Consider the following 8,063-nt stretch of genomic DNA (forward strand, 5'->3'; position numbering starts at 1 on the left):
TGGGGAAAATGAAACCCATTTAGATTAAATGACTCTCTGATAGTGAAAGAGCTGGTACTGTAGCCCAAGCCCTTTGACTCCTAGATTAATGTTCTTTTCACTAGCACACACTATTTCTGAAGAAGTAATAATAATAAAATAATACTCTACCAGAAGACTACAACTGAAACATTTCAATTTTTACAGCATTATGAATGTTTTTTCTACCTTCCATATATCATATATTATATATATATATATATATATATCTCCAAGGAGAAAGAAAGTTCTTTTTATGAAAGCTCATGGAGAATTTCCTGACTTTCCTTAAGACAAAGAGCACAGGACTTGGATTCTACAGACCAAAGTATGAATACATACTCCTACACTTGCTAGCTGTGTGACACAGCAAATTATTTAACTTACATGAGACTCAGTTTTCCTCATCTGTTAAATGGAAATACTGAACTTAGCTATTTTACAGAGATATTGTAAATATGAAATGGCATGATACCTATAAATAAAGCATTTGTTATGAATAAAAAAGAAAAATAAATTTAAGTTGTCTTTATAACTCAGTTATTCTTTTATTTGACAGATTTTTAATACACTGATGCATAAAAAGTAGTTTGAAAATATATTAAAAATCATATTTGGTATCAACCTAACATGGGATTTTCTGTTACTTCTACAGTCAAAGGAATCATTCTTCCATTGAATGAAAAAGCTGAAAAGACTCCCATTTGGGAAAAAAGCTCTAGGCATCAATGTAGACTTAACACCATAGTTTTATCAATGTATTTGAAAAGAGGAAAGTCTGTAGATGTGGTATTTAAATATAATGAAGAAAATTAGGCAGTTTTGTATAATGGCTAGTTTGCTAGACCTAAAGCTAGGAAGACTGTTTCAAACCCTGCTTCTGGCACTTCACATTTGTGTAAAGTCATTAACCTCTGAATTCCAGAAGAATGAGAGCTTCTTAAATGAAGCAAGGATGGTTTCATTTTTGTCATCATATCCTCAAGGCTTAACACAGAACTTAGTGTGCAGTAAAGGCGTCATAAAAATTTGGTGGTTGATTAAGACAAATTTCCTTCTAAATTGGTGGCAGGAATTCCCACATGCCTTACTGATGTAAAGAAGGAACACGATGTAAAATAATTCAATGATGTATTTGTCTTATTGTAAATGTATTACTATCTTCATCAAATTGCCAAAATCTAAAGGGAAGCACTACTTTTCAAATAATTAAATAAGTACATATAGATATAGGTATGTGTGTGTGTATACATATAGTAGTAGTCTCTCGGTAACCGAGGATGACAATTGTCTTTGTGCGTTTTTGTGCACAAAGACACCTGTGCATGAAGATTTAAGTGGAAAAGTCGCTGCACAGAGACAGTCCCACTCTCTCGGCGTTGGAAGCCTGGGTCCAGTGGCACGAAAAGTCGTTACACCTGGAGACTTCCTCAGCTGCATTGGATAGCCGTGTTGTCTTCTGTGCTCCAACACGCCCTAAGCACTCCTCAGTGCCTTGCTGCATCGCCATCTCAGCCGTTGAACCTTCTTGTTGGTTTCTTCCGCCTGTTCCGCTGAAACAGTCTTCACATGCTGGGTGAGCAAAGCCTTGGTTCAACATGGGGTCAAAGACCCAATGGCTACCCTCACAAGGTTTAGCTGGCCTGTCGAAGCCGTTGCCCGGGGTGTGGCCGCTGCTGCATGCTAGCAGCTACTGGGAGCCACAAGTGAGAGCTGGGCATCAGGTGAGGATCAGAGGCTGGAGAGCTGCCCTAGGAGGGCACGACAAGCCCTCCATACCAGAGATACTATTCCTCCCTGAACACCCCATACACCCCGTATACAGAAGACCCTGAGATTCAGATTGACCAATTTATTGAAGGTCTCACAGCAATTTAGTGACAGATTTGGCCACTGTCATTTCTTCTGTACTGGGATGCCTCTTTCATTCTGTTGTAACATTTCAAATATTTATAGAATATTAGAGAAATATTCAGAGAATATATATATATATATATATGGATAAGAGAAGCTTTTATAATGATCTTAAATGTTTTCAAATACATTATGCCTAAAAATTGGAAAAGGAAAGGCTGAAAAAATTGTGGTTTATGTTGGTGGTGCAATACTATTGTGTTCAAAGGAACAATAAAGTGGAGGAATTCCATGGGGACTGGAACAACCTCCAGGAAGTGATGCAGAGCGAAAGGAGCAGAACCAGGAGAACATTGTACACAGAGACTGACACACTGTGGTACAATCGAATGTAATGGACTTCTCTACTAGCAGCAATGCAATGATCCAGGACAATCTAGAGGAACTTATGAGAAAGAACACCATCCACATCCAGAGAAAGAACTGTGGGAGTAAAAACACAGAAGAAAAACAACTGCTTGACTACATGGTTCAGTGGGAATATGATTGGGGATGTAGACTCTAAATGATCACTCTAGTGCAAATATTAATATTATGGAAATAGGTCTTGATCAATTGCACATGTAAAAAAACCCAGTAGAATTATGCATTGGCTATGGGAGGGGGGTGGAAGGAGGGGAGTGAAAGAATATGAATCATGTAACCATGGAAAAATTTTCTTAATCAATTAAATAAAATTTTAAAAATCAAATAATAAAAAATCAAATACTTGATACCTTAAAAAAAGCTTTATAATGCCTTCAAATACACAACAAAGGCAGTTTATCCATATACATTGTTTAATAAGGATGCTTTAACTGCACCTTCATCTGCCATGTAAATGAACAGCCTGCCTTTTAAAGTTGAACTTGAATTTCTGGTCTGCAAGGCTAAATATGTCAAAGTGTTAACATACTTAATTCTTAGAAGTCGGGGAGCCAGATTGCTCTTCATTACCATCTGGTGGTTACTGCACAGATAGACAATACTACCACTGTAAAAAGAAGTTAAAGGCATTTGGAATTGTTTCTAGCAATGAAGATGAGCTCCTTGATGCCACTAGTGACCAATGAGCTGGTAATACTGAAAAACAAGAAGAAGATGAGTAAAGAAAAACGGCTTACCAGCTGGGGTTTTCAGGGTCTACAAAGAGAGAAGGCAATTCTTATTTTGAAGCAACATACAATTGGTGCAATGACAATTTACACTAATTATAATTTACAAAATAGAAGAAAACTTCTTGTTACCTTTTCCCAGGATTTAAATATTAAAAAAAAAGACAGAGAAAGGTGTTTTATAATTATAAAGAGCATAGCCTGTTGGAATCTTTGGTTAGTTTCTTTCATGTATCTCCCAGGTATTTTGTTGAGACTCTATAGCATTAGACATTTGTCTGATGAATATCTCCTTTAGATTTTGACATATGTCTGGTAACTTTTTTAAGAGGAAGGAGAGAACTCTTCTAATTTATTCCTATTGACTGGGGTTAGCTCCAACAGGACTGTCAACTGAGTGCTAGAGGAAAGGATCCTTCTTGGAAAAGCTAACAGTCTCTCTCATAGTCTATAAAAATGAGGTAAGGAATATCTCAGTTTGTCCCTGCCTCCTTTTTGCACACTTTCCTTGGACTTCCAGACTGGAGTGAAACAAGTGGGGACAAAGAATTTCTCCCTTCCCCTTTCCCCACTCCAAAGATATCATGAAAATGTATAGACATACATGGTGATCAGTTTCTGCATCCCCAGGTCTTCATCACCTCCTTTGGCATTTTTTTTTTGCCTTTTCTAAGCACGTCAGAGGTTAAGAGTCCTGAAAACAATTTCCACACCCAGAGTACATCAGAAGCCAAAGCACTGACTAATTTCCTTCAGAAGAATGTGGCACTAGTAGAGATCCTGAGAACAGAAATTCTCAGCCTTGAGAGTTAACTTGTGAGTTCCCAAGCTCTTGAAATCAAGAGTTCGTGAGTTTAATCATATGGGAACTGACCTCTGAGAAGGGAAATATTTCAATACTACCATTTTAGAGAAGGAAAAGTTTCAGCAGTGTGTGATGATGTGCTTACAAGTGAAAAATTAAAGCCATGGGGACTTTACAAACTCCTTTTTTGGCATGAGTTGTTTGGGTAGTTCAGTTTCAATAAGAAGGCAGATTATGTCTTTGGCATCACCCCACTTACCACATTAGCCTTCTCCAAGTGCATTTATCTTCCAGAAAGAATTTAATGAACTAGTTCGAGTGCTTCATGTTTCCATACTTCATAATCTAGGAGCCATTTGTGCCTTATGCATTTTCTGTTATGAATGAAATAAAATCTTTCCCATATCTGATATCAATATTGTATAATGAATGTCTGTATTATAGAGTTGGGGACCGTGTTACTCAAATTCAAGGACACCTAGTTAAAAGGTCTTCTAAGTTTTATTTTAGATATTTATCTAGAACAAAATTCTGAAATGGAGGCACAAAAGGCCAAAAAGAAAATACTGATTCCTTTCGGGTCAGAGCCCAACATCACAACTGCTAACCTGAATCAAATCTTATATGATCAGAAAAAATATATCAGTCTGGCAGAAGTTTTTATTATTTTCATATACAGGCAGTTTATAATTTAGTATCCAATTCACTTCTGCAAAATTATTTTTAATCATATGTTATATAAAATCTAAATTTATAATAATCTAATCTATAGGGTCATCTTTATTTTTTGGAAACATATAAATTGTGTTGTTTCTTGTTCAAACTTTAGGCACAATTCCAGTCATAAACACCTTACAGATAATAAGAACTAATGGTCCCATAATAACTCTAGATATTTTTTATTATTGATTCAACAAATACTTATTGATTGCATAGATAGATGAATGAATAAATTAAATTCATTTTTTAAATTGGATAAATGAAAAGGTGAATGAATATCTTTGAAAATAAAACAAAAACTTATTTGAATAACCTAGCTTATTTGTATCAAATATATCTAAACCAAGGGTCACTTATTATTAATCTTCCCATTCATCCAAAAAAGAAGTCATAATTTCATTTTTCATTTGCTAACTTGATATACTTAAGGATCAATGTTTCATTTCTAGTGCTATTTTCACATATTATGAATTTCACTTCATTTCCTCTAAATGAATGATGGATAAATTTTTTATTTAAAAAATCTACTTTAATTCCCATTTACATGCTAAATTACATATAGACATTTAGGTTTTGGGTAGAAATTATGTTTCAATCACCACAGAAACTAAGTAAGCAGGCTTTACATTATTCTATAGAAAGATATTGAACATATTTGGATATTTGCCAGGTAGTAAAAGTCAAAAGTAAAAGTATCCAAAAGTAATAGATTCCAGGAAGTTCTCAGTAAAAGAGAGGGAGTAAGACATAACACTTTCCCCCTATAATTATTATATAAAAGGAACCCTTTGCTTTTGTGTATTTTGTTTCTTCTGTTACTTATATTTACAATGTATCATATAATGAGAATACAAAATCAGTGCTGTACCAAATTTCCTTATTTTATACAATATATTAATAGTGAAGATTTTTATTTTATGAACATTAATATAATTATATATCATTATTAGAGTGATAAAGTTTACCAAGCACTTTACAAATATGATCTCATGTTAATCTCACAACAACTCTTGTAGGTAAGTGCTCTTGTCCCCATTTTACAGATAAAGAAACTAAGGTGAGCATAGGTTAAGTGACTTTCCCTGTGAATTCTAACAATTAGGAATGTATACACCCCTACTTAAAGATTAAGTGTTGAGAAGGATGGCCTATGACAAACATGTGCTAGCAAGTGACACATAAGAAACAACTGACATACCCTCTGGGCTGTCCTAAGTCAAGCTTAAGCTACCCTTGGTACATGTGAGGTGCAGGAAGTGATGTAAAAAAGAGTCTATATATTTTGTGGCTCTTGCTCTCTCCACTCCCTTTGGTGGCAGAGGCAATGAGCTCTGGGTCTCTCTCTGGGTCTTTTGCTGAGACATGGCTCTGGCTCTTTGTGTTGGGTGGCGTTTTGACGTTTTGGCGTCTTGGTGTGCCTACAGCTCTGTCCAGGTTTGCCAGTGGGCGTCCTTGAGATGCCTGGGAAAAGCTCAGTAACATGGGTCAGGTGAGGCATCTTCTCTGAGCTCTCTCTCTCTCTCTCTCTCTCTCTCTCTCTCTCTCTCTCTCTCTCTCTCTCTGAGTTTAGGTTAATTCCTTTCTTTTCCCTTTACCTTTCCAAAAATACTATCCTCTTCGGAAGCCAAGCTAGTTTTTTAGCTTCTGAGGAGGTCTCGTGCCTGAGTTCTCTGAATGTCCCTTCGATTAGTCTAGGCCGGAGAGATCTTATACCACTTTCTCTCTCTCTTCTTCTTAATTCCTTCTCCCTATATTAATTAAACCACCATAAGGTTCCAAAACTGACTTAAGTATTTTTATTGGGATTGAATTAAATCCCTGATGGCCATTAGTATTATATATTAGTAAAAAACCCTAAATTTGACTTCCAGTCAAGATGGCGGCTTAGAGAAAGCTAAAGTCCAGATCTCCTGAAACCCTTCCTTACTGATCTCAAACCAAATGCTCCTAGGGCACCAAAATTCAAAATGATCAACAACATAGACCCCGGGAGTCCTCCTCCTGGACCTGGACTTCGATCAAAAGGTACAGCCCCCCCCCCCAAGCCAGAACCCGAAACCACTTGGACCAAAGGGGTAGGCAGAAGGAAGGTCCTAGGACCCATCCCCCCCAATCCAGAGTGCCGAGTCTGAGTCTAAGGCAGCAGAGGCAACCTCAGAGCCCCATGGCCTGCTATTCTGAAGGCCACATCCTGAAAACAACTTGACCCAGTCGAGGGGGCACCCAGACAGCAGGGAAACAGAGAGAGAAGGGGGAGCTCTTAACCCCCTGGGAGGAGCCTTTGGAGTTCTGGGAAGCCACAGCCCCTCCCCCTCAGAGAGCAGGGTCTTCTGAAACAACAGCAACCCTCAGGGCTGGCAAAAGAGCCTCAGGAGCCGGCTATTCTGAAGGCCACATCCTGAAAACAACCTAACCCAGTCGAGGGGGCACCCAGAGAGCAGGGAAACAGAGAGGGATGGGGGAGCTCTTAACCCCAAACCTCTGAGCTCCAGGAAGCCAGGGCCCCTCCCCCTCAGAGAGCAAGGTCATCTGGAACAACAGCAAACCTCAGGGCTAGCAAAAGGGCCTCTGGAGCCGGCTATTCTGAAGGCCACATCCTGAAAACAACCTGACCAAGTCGAGGGGGCACCCAGACAGCAGGGAAACAGAGAGAGAGGGGGGAGCTTGTAACTCCCTGGCTGGATCCTTCCATCGGAGTCTCACGAAAAAAGTCCCTGCCTCAAGGCAAACTAAATTCAACCCAGGGAAAGCTAACCTCATTAGGAGCCCTCCGAGCTCCCGGAAGCCACAGCCCCTCCACCCTCAGAGTGCAGGCGCTGGCCGGCTAAGGAACAGGAACAAGGGCCAAGCTAGGCTTAGAGTGTGGAAGTAAGGCAATGGAGAAGCATCAGGAGGGTGCCGAGGAGAGGGCAGTAACAAGGACACACCAGCAACTCCTGGCTACCCGGGAAGACAGAACAACAACTGCATAGAATGGACAATCTGCCTAGGGCTAAAACCTCTGAACGCCAGACAGAGATAAGAAAAGCTAGTCCCCCCCACTCAGATAGAGATGGCAAACTCCACAGAAGCACAAAAGTCCCAAAATTAAAAAAGAAACAAGAAGAAGGGGGCTACTTTGGACACATTTTATGAAGCAAAAATAAAAAACACAGAGGAGATAGAAGAGGAAACACAAGCAAATGCTCCGAAACCTTCCAAAGGAAATGGAAACTCTCTACAAACCTATGAAGAATTTGAATCTGAAATGATCAAAAAGATGGAAGCCTTCTGGGAGGAAAAGTGGGAAATAATGCAAAAGAAATTCACGCATCTACAAAACCAGTTTGACCACACTGTAAAAGAAAACCAGGCTTTAAAGCAAGAACTAATAAAGCAAAGCCAAAAGAGTAAGAAATTGGAAGAGAGCAAAAAATACCTCACTGACAAAGTGACAGATTTGGAAAATAGAGGGAGAAGAGATAATTTAAGAATAATTGGACTTCCAGAAAAGCCAGAAATAAACAGCAAAG

The sequence above is a fragment of the Monodelphis domestica genome, chromosome 6, assembly GCF_027887165.1.
Source record: "Monodelphis domestica isolate mMonDom1 chromosome 6, mMonDom1.pri, whole genome shotgun sequence".
Taxonomy (NCBI): Eukaryota; Metazoa; Chordata; class Mammalia; order Didelphimorphia; family Didelphidae; genus Monodelphis; species Monodelphis domestica.